This window comes from Triticum urartu, chromosome 5, assembly GCF_003073215.2.
Source record: "Triticum urartu cultivar G1812 chromosome 5, Tu2.1, whole genome shotgun sequence".
Classification (NCBI taxonomy): domain Eukaryota; kingdom Viridiplantae; phylum Streptophyta; class Magnoliopsida; order Poales; family Poaceae; genus Triticum; species Triticum urartu.
The window spans coordinates 43,878,242-43,899,731 of record NC_053026.1 but is presented as its reverse complement, the minus strand read 5'-3'; positions in this window follow the sequence as shown (position 1 = coordinate 43,899,731).

Below are 21,490 nucleotides of genomic sequence, written 5' to 3'. Positions count from 1 at the left end.
GAATTCATGAACATTTTATACTATTTGCGAACCTTTTTTTTTCAAATTGTGAACATTATAATAAAACATTTTTCTTGAATAGGCGAACATTTCTACAATCAACGAACATTTTTTTGAAATTTGTGGAATAATTTTTAAATTGATGAATATTTTTGATTTAACGAACATGTTTTGAAATGCATGATCATTTTTTGAATCAGCAAAACATTTATGAACCAATAAACTATTTTGTAAATCATGAACATGTTTTGAATTTTTAGGAAAAAATTTAGATCATGAAGATTTTTTGAATTGACAAAATTTTTTTCACTTTCATTAACATTTTTAATACACAATTTAAAAAAATCATAAACATTTTCTGATTTCCAAAACATTTGTTTTCAAAATTGTGAACATTTTTTGAGTATGCGAATATTTTTTAAAAAACATGCAAAGGTTTGAATCCACAAACATTTTATTTCAAATTTCCCATTTTTTTAATTCTTGGAACCTTTTTTAAGTCTCAAAATATTTTAAAGTAGAAAAAACAACGACGAAAAAGGAAAACAAAAAATCAAAAACAGGTCGCCCGGACATGGGCCAGCCCAAACAGGCGCACTATGTCTTCTCTCAGCGCGCAGAGCGCAGTATAGTAGGTTCCTACGCTATGTCTTCTCTCAGCGCGCAGAGCGCAGTATAGTAGGTTCCTACTGCATGGGCCGCCCAGGTGGGGATTTCCTTGTGTGTAACTTTTTTTTATCATTTATAGGTGGCATCGGTGAGTAATATTTTGCAACTTTTGTGGGCAATTTCGATGACGTACTGCCAGAAGCAATGTCCCCTTTATTATTATGTATAGATTTTAGTTTTGCGGAGTGTTGTTGACAAGACTTAATCAACTCGAGTTTCTCCTGCTTCAAAGGCCAAGATAATATAATAAAATTGTCTAGCCCTAAAATAAAGCTAGCCATGAAAGCCTTTCCTTCAAAAAAAATTGTGCAACCCTAACAAGACCATACTTACAAAGTACCCCTTTTGACATTTTGGTAGTTTGATTTAAACTACCAAAACACATATATTTAGGAACAGAGGGAGTAGCAAATAACACGCTAGTTATTGGGTATATCAATGATGTATTCCTTCTGCACCCGGCACGTGAGAAAAGCTCAATGCTGCCTTTGGATCTCTGAAACATTCCGAGATCCAGGGAAACGTTCTTGATGCAATAGACGAGAAGTCACCGGTCAAAGCCAGAAGTCTGCGACAACAAAATAAAGATCAGATCGTTGCCCCGAAGAAGAAACAATCATCCTTGCTATTTCCAGACAAAGCTGGGGAGGCCTAACCTCACTAGCTTCCCGACGAAGCCAAAGTTGGCTATGCTTCGCCGAACAGAGAAGCCAGATGACCAAAACAGAAATAGTCACTATCCACTCCATTGAACGATGTCGTCGAAGACCACCTAAATGAAACAGACAAAAGCGGAGCTCTATTCTGGTCCTGACCAAAGCTCCACATGTTCTCCTTCGATGCCAATCAACATCACCGAAACATAGATGGGATGGGAGAACTTATTCCATGTTGTTGATGACGCTGTCACCTCTGCCCCGCTAGCCAGACACCTAGACTAAACCCAAGTCAATCCTAGGACGGCTCAAGCTCCAAGACCAATCATATTGGGCCGGGGTTTTCCTCCACCTCGCCAGCGCACCAAGGCACCCGAAAGTGATACTCTCCAACGTATCTATAATTTTTGATTGTTCCGTGCTATTATATTATCTATCTTGGATGTTTTATATGCATTTATATGCTATTTTATATGATTTTTGGGACCAACCTATTAACCTAGAGCCCAGTGCCGGTTTCTGTTTTTTCCTTGTTTTTGAGTTTTACAGAAAAGGAATATCAAACAGAGTCCAAATGACCTGAAAATTTACGGTGATTTTTTATGGACCAGAAGAAGCCCCTAAAGCAAAAGAGTTGGGCCAGAAGAGCCACGAGGCCTTCACACGGGTGGAGGGTGCGCCCTCCGACCTTGTAGTTGACTCATGGACCCCCCTTACTTGTTCTCGACGCCAAAAATTCCTATAAATATAGAAACCCCCAGAAATAAACCTAGGTCGGGAGTTCTGCCGCCGCAAGCCTCTGTAGCCACCAAAAACCAATCGAGACCCTATTCCGGCACCCTGTCGGAGGAGGAAATCATCACCGGTGGCCATCTTCATCATCTCGACGCTCTCCATGACGAGGAGGGAGTTGCTCACCCTTGGGGCTTGATGTTGGAAATATGCCCTAGAGGCAATAACAAATTGGTTATTATTATATTTCCTTATTCATGATAATCGTTTATTATCCATGCTAGAATTGTATTGATAGGAAACTCAGATACATGTGTGGATACATAGACAACACCATGTCCCTAGTAAGCCTCTAGTTAACTAGCTCGTTGATCAATAGATGGTTACAGTTTCCTGACCATGGACATTGGATGTCGTTGATAAAGGGATCACATCATTAGGAGAATGATGTGATGGACAAGACCCAATCCTAAGCCTAGCACAAGATCATGTAGTTCGTATGCTAAAGCTTTTCTAACGTCAAGTATCATTTCCTTAGACCATGAGATTGTGCAACTCCCAGATACCGTAGGAGTGCTTTGGGTGTGCCAAACGTCACAACGTAACTGGGTGGCTATAAAGGTGCACTACGGGTATCTCCGAAAGTGTCTGTTCGGTTGGCACGAATCGAGACTCGTATTTGTCACTCTGTGTAACGGAGAGGTATCTCTGGGCCCACTCGGTAGGACATCATCATAATGTGCACAATGTGACCAAGGAGTTGATCACGGGATGATGTGTTACGGAACGAGTAAATAGACTTGTTGGTAATGAGATTGAACAAGGTATCGGGATACCGACGATCGAATCTCGGGCAAGTACTATACCGCTAGACAAAGGGAATTGTATACGGGATTGATTGAATCCTTGACATCGTGGTTCATCCGATGAGATCATCGTGGAGCATGTGGGAACCAACATGAGTATCCAGATCCCACTGTTGGTTATTGACCGGAGAGTTGTCTCGGCCATGTCTGCATGACTCCCGAGCCCGTAGGGTCTACACACTTAAGGTTCCATGATGCTAGGGTTATAGGGAAAGTATGTACGCGGTTACCGAATGTTGTTCGGAGTCCCGGATGAGATCCCGGACGTCACGAGTTCCGGAATGGTCCGAAGGTAAAGATTTATATATGGAAGTCCCGTTTTGGTCACCGGAAAGGTTTCAGGTGCTATCGGTAACGTACCGGGACCACCGGGAGGGTCCCAGGGGGTCCACCAGGTGGGCCACCAGCCCCGGAGGCTTACATGGGCCAATAGTGGGAAGGGACCAGCCCCTAGGTGGGCTGGGGCGCCTTCCACCAAGGCCCAAGGCGCCTCCAAGAGGGGAAGGGGGCAAACCCTAGGGCAGATGGGCCCTAAGGCCCACCACAGGTGCGCCTTCCCCTCTTCACCTTGTGGCCGCCACCCTAGATGGGATCTGGGGCTGCCGCACCCCTTGGGGTGGGAACCCTAGAGGGGGTGCAGCCCCTCCCCTTCCCCTATATATATACTTGAGGTATGGGGGCTGCCCAACACATGATTTGATCTCTCTTTTGGCGCAGCCCTACCTCTCTCCCTCCTCGTCTATCGTAGTGCTTGGCGAAGCCCTGCTGGAGTTCCGCGCTCCACCACCACCACGCCGTCGTGCTACTGCTGGACGGAGTCTTCCCAACCTCTCCTTCTCCCATTGATGGATCAAGGCGTGGGAGACGTCACCGGGCTGCACGTGTGTTGAACGCGGAGGCACCGTGGTTCGGTGCTTAGATCGGAATCAACCGCGATCTGAATCGCTGCGAGTACGACTCCTTCATCCACGTTCTTGCAACACTTCCGCTTAGCGATCTACAAGGGTATGTAGATGCACTCTCCTTCCCCTCGTTGCTAGATTACTCCATAGATTGATCTTGGTGATGCGTAGAAAATTTTAAATTTCTGCTACGATCCCCAACAGTGGCATCATGAGCTAGGTCTATGCGTAGTTTCTATGCACGAGTAGAACACAAAGCAGTTGTGGGCGTCGATATTGTCAATTTACTTGCCGTTACTAGTCTTATCTTGATTCGGCGGCATCGTGGGATGAAGCGGCCCAGACCGACCTTACACGTATGCTTACGTGAGACTGGTTCCACCGACTGACATGCACTAGTTGCATAAGGTGGCTAGCGGGTGTCTGTCTATCCCACTTTAGTCAGATCGGATTCGATGAAAAGGGTCCTATGAAGGGTAAATAGAAATTGGCATATCACGTTGTGGTTTTGGCGTAGGTAAGAAATGTTCTTGCTAGAAACCTATAGCAGCCACGTAAAAACTTGCAACAACAATTAGAGGACGTTTAACTTGTTTTTGCAGCATGTGTCGTGTGATGTGATATGGCCAAAAGGATGTGATGAATGATATATGTGATGTATGAGATTGATCATGTTCTTGTAATAGGAATCACGACTTGCATGTCGATGAGTATGACAACCGGCAGGAACCATAGGAGTTGTCTTAATTTATTTATGACCTGCGTGTCAACATAAACGTCATGTAATTACTTTACTTCATTGCTAAAGCGTTAGCCATAGTAGTAGAAGTAATATATGACAAGACAACTTCAAGAAGACACGATGATGGAGATCATGATGATGGAGATCATGGTGTCATGCCGGTGACAATGATGATCATGGAGCCTCGAAGATGGAGATCAAAAGGAGCAAATGATATTGGCCATATCATGTCACTATTTGATTGCATGTGATGTTTATCATGGTTTACATCTTATTTGCTTAGAACGACGGTAGCTTAAATAAGATGATCCCTCGTAATAATTTCAAGAAAGTGTTCCCCCTAACTGTGCACCGTTGCGAAGGTTCGTTGTTTCGAAGCACCACGTGATGATCGGGTGTGATAGATTCTAACGTTCGAATACAACGGGTGTAAGCCAGATTTACACACGCAATACACTTAGGTTGACTTGACGAGCCTAGCATGTACAGACATGGCCCCGGAACACGGAAGATCGAAAGGTCGAGCATGAGTCGTATAGAAGATATGATCAACATGAAGATGTTCACCGATGTTGACTAGTCCATCTCACATGATGATCGGACACGACCTAGTTGACTCGGATCATGTTTCACTTAGATGACTAGAGGGATGTCTATCTGAGTGGGAGTTCATTAAATATTTTGATTAGATGAACTTAATTATCATGAACATAGTCTAAATTGTCTTTGCAAATATGTTGTAGATAAATAGCTCACGTTGTAGCTCCCTGTTTCAATACGTTCCTAGAGAACGACCAAGTTGAAAGATATTGTAAGCAATGATGCGGACTGGGTCCGTAGTCTGAGGAGTGTCCTCACTGCTACACGGAAGGCTTACGTCTTTGATGCATCGCTCGATGTGCAAACCCCTACAACTCGTCTGTGGATGTTGTGAACACCTGACAGACACATCCTGATGACTACTTGATAGTTTAGTGCACCATACTTTACGGCTTAGAATCAGGATTCCAATGACGTTTTGAACGCCATAAGACATATGAGATGTTCCAAGAGCTGAAATTGGGATTTCAGGCTCATGCCCGTGTTGAGAGGTATGAGACCTCTGACAAGTTCTTTTGCCAACAAGATGGAGGAGAATAGCTCAGCTAGTGAGCATGTGCTGAGAATGTCTGGGTGCTACAATCACTTAAATCAAGTGGGAGTTAAACTACCAGATAAGATAGTGATTGATAGAGTTCTCTAGCCACTATCACTAAGCTACTAGATCTTCGTGATGAACTATGACATGCAAGGGATGGAGTTGATCCCGGAGCTGTTCGCAGAACTTAAGACTGCAAAAGGTAGAAATCAAGAAGGAGCATCAAGTGTTGATGGTTTAACAAGACCACTGGTTTCAAGAAGGGCAAGGGCTAGAAGGGAAACTTCATGGATGGCAAACCAGTTACTGCTCCAGTGAAGGAACCCAAGGTTGAACCCAATCCCGAGACTAAGTGCTTCTATTGTAAGGGGAACGGTCACTGGTAGCGGAATTACCCCAAATTCATGGTAGATAAGAAGGCTGGCAACTTCAACAAAGTATATACGTATTACTGATGTGTACCTCACTTGTACTCCTGGTAGCACCTGGGTATTGGATACTGGTTCAGTTGCTATTATTGGTGACTTGAAGCAAAAGCTACGGACTAAACGGAGACTGGCTAAGGGCGAGGTGACGATGTGTGTTGGTAGTGTTTCCAAAGTTGATGAGATCACCATCGCACGCTCCATCTGCCTTCGGGATTAGTATTGAACCTAGATAAATGTTATCAGGTGTCTACGTTGAGCATGAATATGATTAGATCATGTTCATTGCAATACGGTTATTCATTTAAGTTAGAGAATAATGGTTATTCTGTTTACATGAATAATACCTTTCATGGTCATGCACCCTATGTGAATGGTTCATTGAATCTCGGTCGTGGTAATACGCATGTTCACGCCAAAAGATGTAGAGTTAATAATGATAGTACCACTTTCTTGTGGCACTGCCGCTTAGGTCATATTGGCGTAAGATGCATGAAGAAACTCCATGTCGATGGATGTTTGGAGTCACTTGATTTTGAATCGCTTGACACATGCGAGCCATGCCTCATGGGCAGGATGACTAAGACCCCGTTTTCAGGTACAATGAAACGAGCAAGTGACTTGTTGGAAATCATACATGCTGATGCGTGTGATCCAATGAGAATTGAAGCGTGTGGTGGATATCGCTATTTTCTCATCTTCACTGACGATTTGAGTAGATATAGGTATATTTACTTAATGAAGCACAAGTCTGAAAAAATTTGAAAAGTTCAAGCGGTTTCAGAGTGAAGTTAAGAACCATCACAACAATAAGATCAAATTCCTATGATCTGATCAATGAGAATTTCTGAGTTATGAGTTTGGCAATCACTTAAGACATTGTGGAATTGTTTCACAGTTGAAGCCACCTGGAACACCACAGGGTAATGGTCTGTCCGGACGTCGTAATTGAACCTTATGAGATATGGTGCGATCTATGATGTCTCTTACCGATCTACCGTTTTCATTTTGAGGATATGCGTTAGAGACAGCTGCATTCACTTTAGATAGGACACCATCTAAGTCCGTTGAGACGACGTCGTATGAATATGGTTTGGCAAGAAACAAAAATTGTCGTTTCTTAATGTTTGGGGCTTCGATGCTTAAGGCTTCAGCCAGAGAAGCTCGAACCCAAAAGCGGACAAACACATCTTCATAGGATACCCAAAGGTGACAGTTGGGTATACCTTCTATCTCAGATCCGAGGGAAAATTATTTGTCGCTAAGAATGGGTCCTTTCTCGAGAAGGAGTTTCTTTCGAAAGAATTGAGTGGGAGGAAGATAGAACTTGATGAGGTTGTTGAACCTCTACTTCAACCAGAAAGTGGTGCAACACAGAAAGATGTTTTCTGTGGCACCTACGTCTGTTGAATAGGAAGTTAATGATAGTGATCATGAAGCTTCGGATCAAGTTGCTATCGAACCTCGTAGGTCGACAAGGATATGTACTACTCCTGAGTGGTACGGTAATCCTGTCTTAGATATCATGTTGTTAGACAACAATGAACCTACGAGCTATGGAGAAGCGATGGTGGGCCCGTATTTCGACAAATGGTTAGAAGCCATGAAATCCGAGATAGGATCCATGTATCAGAACAAAGTATGGACTTTGGTGGACTTGCCCAATGATCGGCAAGTCATTGAGATAAATGGACCTTTAAGAAGAAGACAAACGTGGGTGGTAATGTTACCGTCTATGAAGCTCGACTTGTGGGAAAGAGTCTTTTCACAAGTTCAAGGAGTTGACTATGATGAGAATTTCTCACCCGTAGCGATGCTTAAGTCCGTCGGAATCATGTTAGCATTAGCTGTATTTTTCGATTATGAAATCTGACAGATGGATGTCAAAACAAGTTTTCTTACCAGTTTTCGTAAGAAAAGGTTGTATGTGATACAATAAAAGGTTTTGTCGATCCTAAGGATGCTAAAAGGTATGCTGGCTCCAGCAATCCTTCTATGGACTAGAGCAAGCATCTCGGAGTCGGAATATATGCTTTGATGGAGTGATCAAAGCTTTTAGGTTTATAAAATGTTTGCTAGAAACTTGTATTTACAAGAAAGTGAGCGGGAGAACTACAACATTTCTGATAAGTATATGTGGATGACACATTGATGATTCGAAATAATGTAGAATTTCTGGAAAGCATAAACGGGTGTTTGAAGAGTGTTTTTCAAAGGAAGACCTGGATAAAGCTGCTTACATATTGGGCATCAAGATCTATAGAGATAGATCAAGACGCCTGATGATACTTTCAAAGAACGCACACCTTGACATGTTTTTGAAGGAGTTCAAAATAGATCAGTCAAAGAAGGGGTTCTTACCTGAGTTGTAAGGTGTGAAGTTGAGTAAGACTCAAAGATTGACCACGGCAGAAGAAAGAGGAAGGACGAAGGTCGTCCCCTATGCTTTTGTCATAGGCTCTATACGGTATGCCATGCTGAGTACCGCACCTAATGTGTGCCTTGCCACATGTCTGGCAAGAGGGTACAAAGGTGATCTAGGAGTAGATCACTAGATAGAGGTCAAAATTATCCTTAGAGGAATAAGGAAATGTTTCTCGGTTATGGAGGTGATAAAGAGTTCGACGTAAAGAGTTACGTTGATGCAAGCTTAACACCTATCCGGATAGCTCTGAGTAGAGATACCGGATACGTATAATGGAGCAACAATTTGGAATAGCTCCAAGTGGAATGTGGTAGCGGCATCTACGATATGACATAAAGTTTTGCGAAATACATAGGGATCTGAATATTGCAGACCCGTTGACTACAACCTCTCTCACAAGCATAACATGATCAAACCCAGAACTCATTGAGTGTTAATCACATAGTGATGTGAACTAGATTATTGAGTCTAGTAAACTCTTTGGATGTTGGTCACATGGCGATGTGACCAGTGAGTGTTAATCACATGGCGATGTGAACTAGATTATTGACTCTAGTGCAAGTGGGAGACTGTTGGAAATATGCCCTAGAGGCAATAACAAATTGGTTATTATTATATTTCCTTGTTCATGATAATCGTTTATTATCCATGCTCGAATTGTATTGATAGGAAACTCAGATACATGTGTGGATACATAGACAACACCATGTCCCTAGTAAGCCTCTAGTTGACTAGCTTGTTGATCAATAGATGGTTACGGTTTCTTGACCATGGACATTGGATGTCGTTGATAACGGGATCACATCATTAGGAGAATGATGTGATGGACAAGACCCAATCCTAAGCCTAGCACAAGATCGTGTAGTTCGTATGCTAAAGCTTTTCTAATGTCAAGTATCGTTTCCTTAGACCATGAGATTGTGCAACTTCCGGATACTGTAGGAGTGCTTTGGGTGTGCCAAACATCACAACGTAACTGGGTGGCTATAAAGGTGCACTACGGGTATCTCCAAAAGTGTCTGTTGGGTTGGCACGAATCGAGACTGGGATTTGTCACTCCGTGTAACGGAGAGGTATCTCTGGGCCCACTCGGTAGGACATCATCATAATGTGCACAACGTGACCAAGGAGTTGATCACGGGATGATGTGTTACGGAATGAGTAAAGAGACTTGCCGGTAACGAGATTGAACAAGGTATCGGGATACCGACGATCGAATCTCGGGCAAGTACTATACCGCTAGACAAAGGGAATTGTATACGGGATTGATTGAATCCTTGACATCATGGTTCATTCGATGAGATCATCGTGGAGCATGTGGGAACCAAAATGGTTATCCAGATCCCGCTGTTGGTTATTGACCGGAGAGTTGTCTCGGCCATGTCTACATGACTCCCGAGCCCGTAGGGTCTACACACTTAAGGTTCGATGACGCTAGGGTTATAGGGAAAGTATGTACGCGGTTACCAAATGTTGTTCGGAGTCCCGAATGAGATTCCAGACGTCACGAGGAGTTCCGGAATGGTCCGGAGGTAAAGATTTATATATGGGAAGTCCCGTTTTGGTCACCGGAAAGGTTTCGGGTGCTATCGGTAACGTACCGGGACCACCGGGAGGGTCCCGGGGTCCACCAGGTGGGCCACCAGCCCCGGAGGCCTACATGGGCCAATAGTGGGAAGGGACTAGCCCCTAGGTGGGCTAGGGCGCCTCCCACCAAGTCCCAAGGCACCTTCATGAGGGGAAGGGAGCAAACCCTAGGGCAGATGGGCCCTAAGGCCCACCATAGGTGCGCCTTCCCCTATCCCCCTTGTGGCCGCCACCCTAGATGGGATCTGGGGCTGCCGCACCCCTTGGGGTGGGAACCCTAGAGGGGGCGCAGCCCCTCCCCTCCCCCTATATATACTTGAGGTATGGGGGCTGCCCAACACACGATTTGATCTCTCTTTTGGCGCAACCCTACCTCTCTCCCTCCTCGTCTCTCGTAGTGCTTGGCGAAGCCCTGCTGGAGTTCCGTGCTCCTCCACCACCACCACGCCGTCGTCTTGCTGCTAGACGGAGTCTTCCCAACCTCTCCTTCTCCCCTTGCTGGATCAAGGCGTGGGAGACGTCACCGGGCTACACGTGTGTTGAACGCGGAGGCGCCGTGGTTCGGCGCTTAGATCAGAATCAACCGCGATCTGAATCGCTGCGAGTATGACTCCTTCATCCGCGTTCTTGCAACGCTTCCGCTTAGCGATCTACAAGGGTATGTAGATGCACTCTCCTTCCCCTCGTTGCTAGATTACTCCATAGATTGATCTTGGTGATGCGTAGAAAATTTTAAATTTCTGCTACGATCCCCAACACTAGGTTACTCCGTCGTATCTACTTTTCCAAACACTTGTGCCCCTGTTTTGGACTCTAACTTGTATGATTTGAATGGAACTTACCCGGACTGACGCTGTTTTCAGCAGAATTGCTATGGTGTTATTTATGTGCAGAAACAAAAGTTCTCGGAATGACCTGAAACTTCACGGAACATCTATTCAGAAATAATAAGAAATCCTTGTAGAAGATGAAGACCAGGGGGCCCACCACCTGTCCACGAGGGTGGGGGGCGCGCCTGCCCCCCTAGGGCACGCCCCCTACCTCGTGGGCCCCCTGAAGCTCCTCCGACCTCAACTCCAACTCTATATATTTGGTTTCAGGGAGAAAAAAATCAGAGAGAAGGATTCATCACGTTTTACGATACGGAGCCGCCGCCAAGCCCTGAAACCTCTCGGGAGGGCTGATCTGGAGTCCGTTCGGGGCTCCGGAGAGGGGAATCCGTCACCATCGTGATCATCAACCATCCTTCATCACCAATTTCGTGATGCTCACCGCCGTGCGTGAGTAATTCCATCGTAGGCTTGCTAGACGGTGATGGGTTGGATGAGATTTATCATGTAATCGAGTTAGTTTTGTTAGGGTTTGATCCCTAGTATCCACTATGTTCTGAGATTGATGTTGCTATGACTTTGCTATGCTTAATGCTTGTCACTAGGGCCCGAGTGCCATGATTTCAGATCTGAACCTATTATGTTTTCATCAATATATGAGAGTTCTTGATCCTATCTTGCAAGTCTATAGTCACCTATTATGTGTTATGATCCGTTAACCCCGAAGTGACAATAATTGGGATAGTTACCGGTGATGACCATAGTTTGAGGAGTTCATGTATTCACTATGTGCTAATGCTTTGTTCCGGTACTCTATTAAAAGGAGGCCTTAATATTCCTTAGTTTCCATTAGGACCCCGCTGCCACGGGAGGGTAGGACAAAATATGTCATGCAAGTTCTTTTCCATAAGCACGTATGACTATATTCGGAATACATGCCTATATTATATTGATGAATTGGAGCTAGTTCTGTGTCACCCTAGGTTATGACTGTTACATGATGAACCGCATCCGGCTTAATTCTCCATCACCGATCCATTGCGTTCGAGGTTTCCATATATTGTTCTTCGCTTATTTACTTTTCCGTTGCTATTGCTATCATCATTACAAAATACCAAAAACACTACTTTTACTACTGTTACCTTTTGCTACCGTTACCACTACTATCATATTACTTTGCTACTAAATACTTTGCTGCAGATATTAAGTTTCCAGGTGTGGTTGAATTGACAACTCAGTTGCTAATACTTGAGAATATTCTTTGGCTCCCCTTGTGTCGAATCAATAAATTTGGGTTGAATACTCTACCCTCGAAAACTGTTGCGTTCCCCTATACTTGTGGGTTATCAAGACTATTTTTTGGCGCCATTGCCCGGGAGCATAGCTCTATTCTTTGAGTCACTTGGGATTTATATCTGCTTATCATTATGAAGAACTTGAGAGATCCAAAAACCAAGATTTATCCCTCAACTACGAGGGGAGGTAAGGAACTGCCATCTAGCTCTGCACTTGATTCACCTTCTGTTTTGAGTAAGCTTGCTACACCTAAACCTGCTTCTGCTATTCGTTCTGATATGTCGCATGTTATTGATGATGCCACTTCTGCTATGCATGATACTTATGATGAAACTACTTCTATGCTTGATACTAGTGTGCCACTTTGTGAATTTCTTGATGAACAACTTGCTAGGGCTAGAGAGAATGAAAATATTGAATCTGATAATAGTGATGAAAGTGATGATGAAGACTTGCCCCTTATTCCTAAGGGTTATGTTTTTGATAAAGAAGCTTCTTTAGCTATTTTAGCTTGCAAAGATAGTTATGAACTTAAGAGGTTATTAGCTAAATGGAATAAGCAATCTCTAAATGCTAGGATGAAACCTGACCCTGCTTTTGCTACTTCACCTATCTTTGTTACTGATAAGGATTATGAATTCTCTGTTGATCCTGATATAATTACTTTGGTTGAATCTGATCCTTTTCATGGCTATGAATCTGAAACTGTTGTGGCACATCTTACAAAATTAAATGATATAGCCACCTGCTACCTCTTGAGCACTGCGTTGGATTTCACCGAAGAGGAGATGATGATGCAGCAAAGTAGCGTAAGTATTTCCCTCAGTTTTTGAGAACCAAGGTATCAATCCAGTAGGAGGCTACGCGCGAGTCCCTCGTACCTACGCAAAAACAATAGCTCAATGCAACCAACGCGCTTAGGGGTTGTCAATCCCTTCACGGTCACTTACGAAAGTGAGATCTGATAAAGATGATAAATAATATTTTTGGTATAGAGATGCAAAGTGAAAAGTAAAAGGCAAAGTAAAAGGAAAGAAATAATAAAGTGATGGAGATTGATATGATGAGAAAGAGACCCGGGGGCCATAGGTTTCACTAGTGGCTTCTCTCAAGAGCATAAGTATTCTACAGTGGGTGAACAAATTACTGTTGAGCAATTGACATAATTGAGCATAGTTATGAGAATATCTAGGTATGATCATGTATATAGGCATCACGCCCGAGACAAGTAGACCGACTCCTGCCTGCATCTACTATCATTACTCCACTCATCAACCGCTATCCAGCATGCATCTAGAGTATTAAGTTAAAAACAGAGTAACGCCTTAAGCAAGATGACATGATGTAGAGAGATAGTTTCATGCAATATGATAAAAACCCCATCTTGTTATCCTCGATGGCAACGATACAATACGTGCCTTGCTGCCCCTTCTGTCACTTGGAAAGGACACCGCAAGATCGAACCCAAAGCTAAGCACTTCTCCCATGGCAAGAACAACCAAGCTAGTAGGCCAAACCAAACTGATAATTCGAAGAGACTTGCAAAGATAACCAATCATACATAAAATAATTCAGAGAAGATTCAAATATTATTCATAGATAGACTGGATCATAAACCCACAATTCATCGGTCTCAACAAACACACCGCAAAAAGAAGATTACATCGAATAGATCTCCACGAGAGAGGGGGAAAACATTGTATTGAGATCCAAAAAGAGAGAGGAAGCCATCTAGCTACTAACTATGGACCCGTAGGTCTGAAGTAAACTACTCACACTTCATCAGAGGGGCTTGGATGATGATGTAGAAGCCCTCTGTGATCGATGCCCCCTCCGACGGAGCTCCGGAACAGGCCCCAAGACGAGATCTCGTGGATACAGAAAGTTGTGGCAGTGGAATTAGGTTTTTGGCTCCGTATCTGATCGTTTGGGGGTACATGGATATATATAGGAGGAAGAAGTATGTCGGTGGAGCAACAGGGGGCCCACGAGGCAGGGGGCGCGCCCTAGGGGGGCGCCCTCCACCCTCGTGACCGCCTCGTGGCTTTCTTGACGGAGGGTCCAAGTCTCCTAGATCTTATCTGATGAGAAAATCACGTTTCCGACGGTTTCATTCCGTTTGGACTCCGTTTGATATTCCTTTTCTTCAAAACCCTAAAACAGGCAAAAAACAACAATTCTGGGCTGGGTCTCCGTTAATAGGTTAGTCCCAAAAATAATATAAAAGTGGATAATAAAGCCCAATAATGTCCAAAACAGTAGATAATATAGCATGTAGCAATCAAAAATTATAGATACGTTGGAGACGTATCAAGCATCCCCAAGCTTGATTCCTTCTCGTCCTCGAGTAGGTAAATGATAAAAACAGAATTTTTGATGCGGAGTGCTACTTGGCATAATTTCAATGTAAATCTTCTTAATTGTTGTATGAATATTCAGATTCAAAAGATTCAAGACAAAAGTTCATGTTGACATAAAAATAATAATACTTCAAGCATACTAACAAAGCAATTATGTCTTCTCAAAATAACAGGCCAAAGAAAGCTATCCCTACAAAATCATATAGTCTGGCTATGATCTATCTTCACCACACAAAGTATTTAAATCATGCACAACCCCGATGACAAGCCAAGCAATTGTTTCATACTTTTGACATTTTCAAAACTTTTTCGATCTTCACGCAATACATGAGCGTGAGCCATGTATATAGCACTATAGGTGGAATAGAATGGTGGTTGTGGAGAAGACAAAAAGGGAGAAGATAGTCTCACATCAACTGAGCGTATCAACGGGCTATGGATATGCCCATCAATAGATATCAATGTGAGTGAGTAGGGATTGCCGTGCAATGGATGCACTAGAGCTATAAGTATATGGAAGCTCAACAAAAGAAACTAAGTGGGTGTGCATCCAACTCGCTTGCTCACGAAGACCTAGGGCATTTTGAGGAAGCCCATCATTGGAATATACAAGCCAAGTTCTATAATGAAAAATTCCCACTAGTATATGAAAGTGACAGAATGAGAGACTCTCTATCATGAAGATCATGGTGCTACTTTGAAGCACAAGTGTGGTAAAAGGATAGTACATTGTCCCTTCTCTCTTTTTCTCTCATTTTTTTTATTTGGGCCTTTCTCTTTTTTTATGGCCTCTTTTCTCTTTTTTATTTGGGCTTCTTTGGCCTCTTTTATTTTTTATTTTTCGTCCGGAGTCTCATCCCAACTTGTGGGGGAATCATAGTCTCCATCTTCCTTTCCTCACTTGGGACAATGCTCTAAAAATGATGATCATCAAACTTTTTATTTTTCTTACAACTCAACAATTACAACTCAATACTTAGAACAAAATATGACTCTATATGAATGCCTCCGGCAGTGTACCGGGATATGCAACGAATCAAGAGTGAGATGTATGAAAGAATTATGAACGGTGGCTTTGCCACGAATACGATGTCAACTACATGATCATGCTAGCAATATGACAATGATGGAGCGTGTCATAATGAACGGAATGGTGGAAATTTGCATGGCAATATATCTCGGAATGGCTATGGAAATGCCATGATAGGTAGGTGTGGTGGCTGTTTTGAGGAAGGTATTTGGTGGGTGTATGATACCGGCAAAAAGTGCGCGGTATTAGAGAGGCTAGCAATGGTAGAAGGAAGGAAAGTGCGTATAATCCATGGACTCAACATTAGTCATAAAGAACTCATATACTTATTGCAAAAATCTAGAAGTTATCAAAGCAAAGTATTACGCGCATGCTCCTAGGGGGATAGATTGGTAGGAAAAGACCATCGCTCGTCCCCGACCACCACTCATAAGGAATACAATCAATAAATAAATCATGCTCCGACTTCATCACATAATGGTTCACCATACGTGCATGCTACGGGAATCACAAACTTTAACACAAGCATTTCTCAAATTCACAACTACTCAACTAGCATGACTCTAGTATCACCATCCACATATCTCAAAACAATTATCAAGCATCAATTTTTTTCTTAGTATTCAACGCACTCAAAAGAAAGTTTTACAAATCTTGAATACCAAGCATATTATTATTAAGCAAATTACCATGATATTAAGACTCTCAAAATAATCTAAGTGAAGCATGAGATATCAATAATTTCTATAAAATAAATCCACCACCGTGCTCTAAAAGATATAAGTGAAGCACTAGAGCAAAATCATATAACTCAAAAGATATAAGTGAAGCATATAGAGTATTCTATCAAATTCCAAATTATGTATGGCTCTCTCAAAAGGTGTGTACAGCAAGGATGATTGTGGTAGTCTAACAAGCAAATACTCAAATCATAAAAGATGCTCCAAGCAAAACACATACCATGTGGTGAATAAAAATATAGCTCCAAGTAAAGTTACCGATAGAAGTAGACGAAAGAGGGGATGCCTTACGGGGCATCCCCAAGCTTTGGCTTTTAGGTGTCCTTAGATTATCTTGGGGTGCCATGGGCATCCCCAAGCTTAGGCTCTTTCCACTCCTTGTTCCATAATCCATCAAATCTTTACCAAAAACTTGAAAACTCCACAACACAAAACTTAAAGTAGAAAATCTCGTGAGCTCCGTTAGCGAAATAAAACAAAATACCACTTCAAGGTACTGTAATGAACTCATTCTTTATTTATATGGGTTTTATACCTACTGTATTCCAACTTCTCTATGGTTCATAAACTATTTTACTAGCCATAGATTCATCAAAATAAGCAGACAACACACGAAAAACAGAATCTGTCAAAAACAGAACAGTCTGTAGTAATCTGTAGCTAGCGCAAGATCTGGAACCCCAAAAATTCTAAAATAAATTGCTAGACGTGAGGAATTTATCTATTAATCATATTCAAAAAGAACTAACTAAATAGCACTCTCCAAATAAAAATGACAGCAGTTCTCGTGAGCGCTAAAGTTTCTGTTTTTTACAGCAAGTTCAACAAGACTTTCCCCAAGTCTTCCCAACGGTTCTACTTGGCACAAACACTAATTAAACACAAAAAAACACAACCAAAACATAGGCTAAATAATTTATTTATTACTAATCAGGAGCAAAAAGCAAGTAATAAAAATAAAATTGGGTTGCCTCCCAACAAGCGCTATCATTTAACACCCCTAACTAGGCATAACAAACAAGAATAGATCTAGGTATTGCCATCTTTGGTAGGCAATCCATAAGTGGCTATCATAATAGATTCATAAGTAATTTAATTTTATTTCTAGGAAAGTGTTCCATGCCCTTTTTTAATGGAAATTGGAATCTAATATTCCCTTCCTTCATATCAATAATTGCACCAACCGTTCTAAGGAAAGGTCTACCGAGAATAATAGGGCAAGAAGGATTGCAATCTATATCAAGAACGATAAAATCTACGGGCACATAATTCCTATTTGCAACAATAAGAACATCATTAATTCTTCCCATAGGTTTCTTAATAGTGGAATCCGCAAGATGCAAGTTTAGAGAGCAATCATCAAAATTACGGAAATCTAGCAAATCACACAAAGTTTTGGGAATAGTAGAGACACTAGCCCCCAAATCACACAAAGCATAAAACTCATGATCTTTAATTTTAATTTTAATAGTAGGTTCCCAATCATCATAAAGTTTTCTAGGGATATAAACTTCCAATTCAAGTTTTCTTCATAAGATAGCATCAAGGCATCAACGATATGTTTAGTAAATGTTTTATTTTGACTATAAGGGTGAGGAGAATTTAGCACGGATTGCAACAAGGAAATATAACCAATCAAAGAGCAATTTTCATAGTTAAATTCCTTGAAATCCATAATAGTGGGTTTAGCAACATCTAGGGTTTTAATTTCTTCAATCCCACTTTTATCAAATTTAGCATCAAGATCAACAAATTCCGAATTCTTAGAATGCCTTCTAGGTAAAGGTGGATCATATTCAGTCCCATCATTATCAAGATTCATATTGCAAAAAAAAGATTTAATAGGGGACACATCAATAACTTTTAGATCTTCATCATTATTTTCATAGGAACTAGAAGAACACACTTTTATAAAGGCATCTTTCTTAGCACGCATCCTAGCGGTTCTTTCTTTGCACTCGTCAATGGAAATTCTCATGGCTTTGAGAGACTCATTGATATCATGCTTAAGTGGAATAGATCTAAGTTTCAAAGAATCAACATCAAGAGCAATTCTATCAACGTTCCTAGCCAAATCATCAATCTTAAGCAATTTTTCTTCAATCATAGCATTAAAATTCTTCTGCGAAGAAATAAATTCTTTAATATTAGATTCAAAATCAGTGGGCATCTTATTATAATTTCCATAAGAATTGTTGTAGGAATTACCGTAATTATTAGAGGGATTACTAGGATAAGGCCTATGATTGAAATTTTCTCTATACGCGTTGCTACCAAAATTGTTCCTACCAACAAAATTCACATCCATAGATTCATTATTATTCTGAATCAAAGTAGATAACGGCACATCATTAGGATCAGAAGAAACACTCTTATTAGCAAATAATTTCATAAGTTCATCCATCTTTCCACTCAAAACATTAATTTCTTCTATTGCATGCACCTTTTTATTAGTAGATCTTTCAGTATGCCATTGAGAATAATTAACCATAATATTATCTAGGAGTTTAGTAGCATCTCCTAAAGTGATTTCCATAAAAGTGCCTCCCGCGGCCGAATCTAAAAGATTTCTAGAAGCAAAATTCAATCCGGCATAAAAATTTTGTATAATCATCCACAAATTCAAACCATGAGTAGGGCAATTACGTATCATTAATTTCATTCTCTCCCAAGCTTGTGCAACATGTTCATGATCAAGTTGCTTAAAATTCATAATATCATTTCTAAGAGAGATGATCTTAGCGGGAGGAAAATACTTGGAGATAAAAGCATCTTTGCACTTGTTCCATGAGTCAATACTATTTTTAGGCAAAGATGAAAACCAAGCTTTAACACGATCTCTAAGAGAAAAAGGAAATAGCTTCAATTTAACAATATAATTATCGACATCTTTCTTCTTTTGCATGTCACACAAATCAAGGAAGCTATTAAGATGGGTAGCGGCATCTTCACTAGGAAGGCCGGAGAACGGATCTTTCATGACAAGATTCAACAAAGCAGTATTAATTTCACAAGATTCAGCATCGGTAGGAGGAGCAATCGGAGTGCTAAGGAAATCATTATTGTTGGTATTGGTGAATTCACATAATTTAGTATTATCTTGAGCCATCGCGACAAACAAGCAAACTAACACACAAGCAAACAAAAAGGCAAACGGGCAAAAAGAGGCAAATAGAGAAAGAGAGGGAGGATAGAGAGAGAGGGGGCGAATAAAACGACAAGGGTGAATTGGGGAGAGGAAAATGAGAGGAAATGGCAAATAATGTAATGCGGGAGATATGGATTGTGATGGGTACTTGGTATGTTGACTTTTGTGTAGACTCCCTGGCAACAGCGCCAGAAATTCTTCTTTCTACCTCTTGAGGACTACGTTGGATTTCCCCGAAGAGGAGAGGATGATGCAACAAAGTAGCGTAAGTATTTCCCTCAGTTTTTGAGAACCAAGGTATCAATCCAGTAGGAGGCTACGCGCGAGTCCCTCGTACCTACACAAAAACAATAGCTCAACGCAATCAACGCGCTTAGGGGTTGTCAATCCCTTCACGGTCACTTACAGAAGTGAGATCTGATAGAGATGATAAATAATATTTTTGGTATTTTTGGTATAGAGATGTAAAGTGAAAAGTAAAAGGCAAAGTAAAAGCAAACAAATAATAAAGTGATGGAGATTGATATGATGAGAAAGAGACCCGAGGGCCATAGGTTTCACTAGTGGCTTCTCTCAAGAGCATAAGTATTCTACGGTGGGTGAACAAATTACTGTTGAGCAATTGACAGAATTGAGCATAGTTATGAGAATATCTAGGTATGATCATGTAGATAGGCATCACGTCCGAGACGAGTAGACCGACTCCTGCCTGCATCTACTACTATTACTCCACTCATCGACCGCTATCCAGCATGCATCTAGAGTATTAAGTTAAAAACATAGTAACTCCTTAAGCAAGATGACATGATGTAGAGGGATAGTTTCATGCAATATGATAAAAAACCCATCTTGTTATCCTCGATGGCAACGATACAATACGTGCCTTGCTGCCCCTTCTGTCACTGGGAAAGGACACTGCAAGATCGAACCCAAAGCTAAGCACTTCTCCCGTGGCAAGTGTCGGTGTCAAAACCGGCGGATCTCGGGTAGGGGGTCCCGAACTGTGCGTCTAAGGCGGATGGTAATAGGAGGCAGGGAACACGATGTTTTACCCAGGTTCGGGCCCTCTTGATGGAGGTAACACCCTACGTCCTGCTTGATTAATATTGATGATATGGGTAGTACAAGAGTAGATCTACCATGAGATCGGAGAGGCTAAACCCTAGAAGCTAGCCTATGGTATGATTGTGTGTTGTCCTACGGACTAAAACCCTCCTTTTTATATAGACACCGTGGGGGCTAGGGTTACACAAGGTCGGTTACAAAGGAGGAGATGTACATATCCCTATTGCCTAGCTTGCCTTCCATGCCAAGTAGAGTCCCATCCGGACACGAGACGAAGTCTTCAATCTTGTATCTTCATAGTCTAACAGTCCGACCAAAGGATATAGTTCGGCTATCCGGAGACCCCCTAATCCAGGACTCCCTTAGTAGCCCCTGAACCATGCTTCAATGATGATGAGTCCGGAGAGCAGTATCGTCTTCGGCATTGCAAGGCGGGTTCCTCCTCCGAATACACCATGGAAGAATTTGAATACAAGGATAGTGTCCGACCCTGCAAAATAAGTTCCACATACCACCGTAGAGAGAATAATATTTCCACAAATCCAATTTGCTAACTTGTTTTGGCAGCACGACATTATGCCATGGCCCGGTGATTATTCGAACCGTTTCCTTTAACTAGCCCCGCACATAACGCGAGGCATTTTTTTGACACGTCTTGTCAAAGCAGAGATCGTGTCCCCCTTATTATGGGATTCTCATCAATACGGGCGTGGGTAACCCAACCACGCCATCGATTACAGCGCTTGGGGGATAAGCGAGTTTTACCAGGCTAGTGGGGACGCATAGTTTCGTCCGCCCATATAAAGGGATAAGGATTCACCTTTTCATCCACGCCTTCTTCCTCCTTTGCTCATCCATTTTCGCGCACTCGAGCTCCAG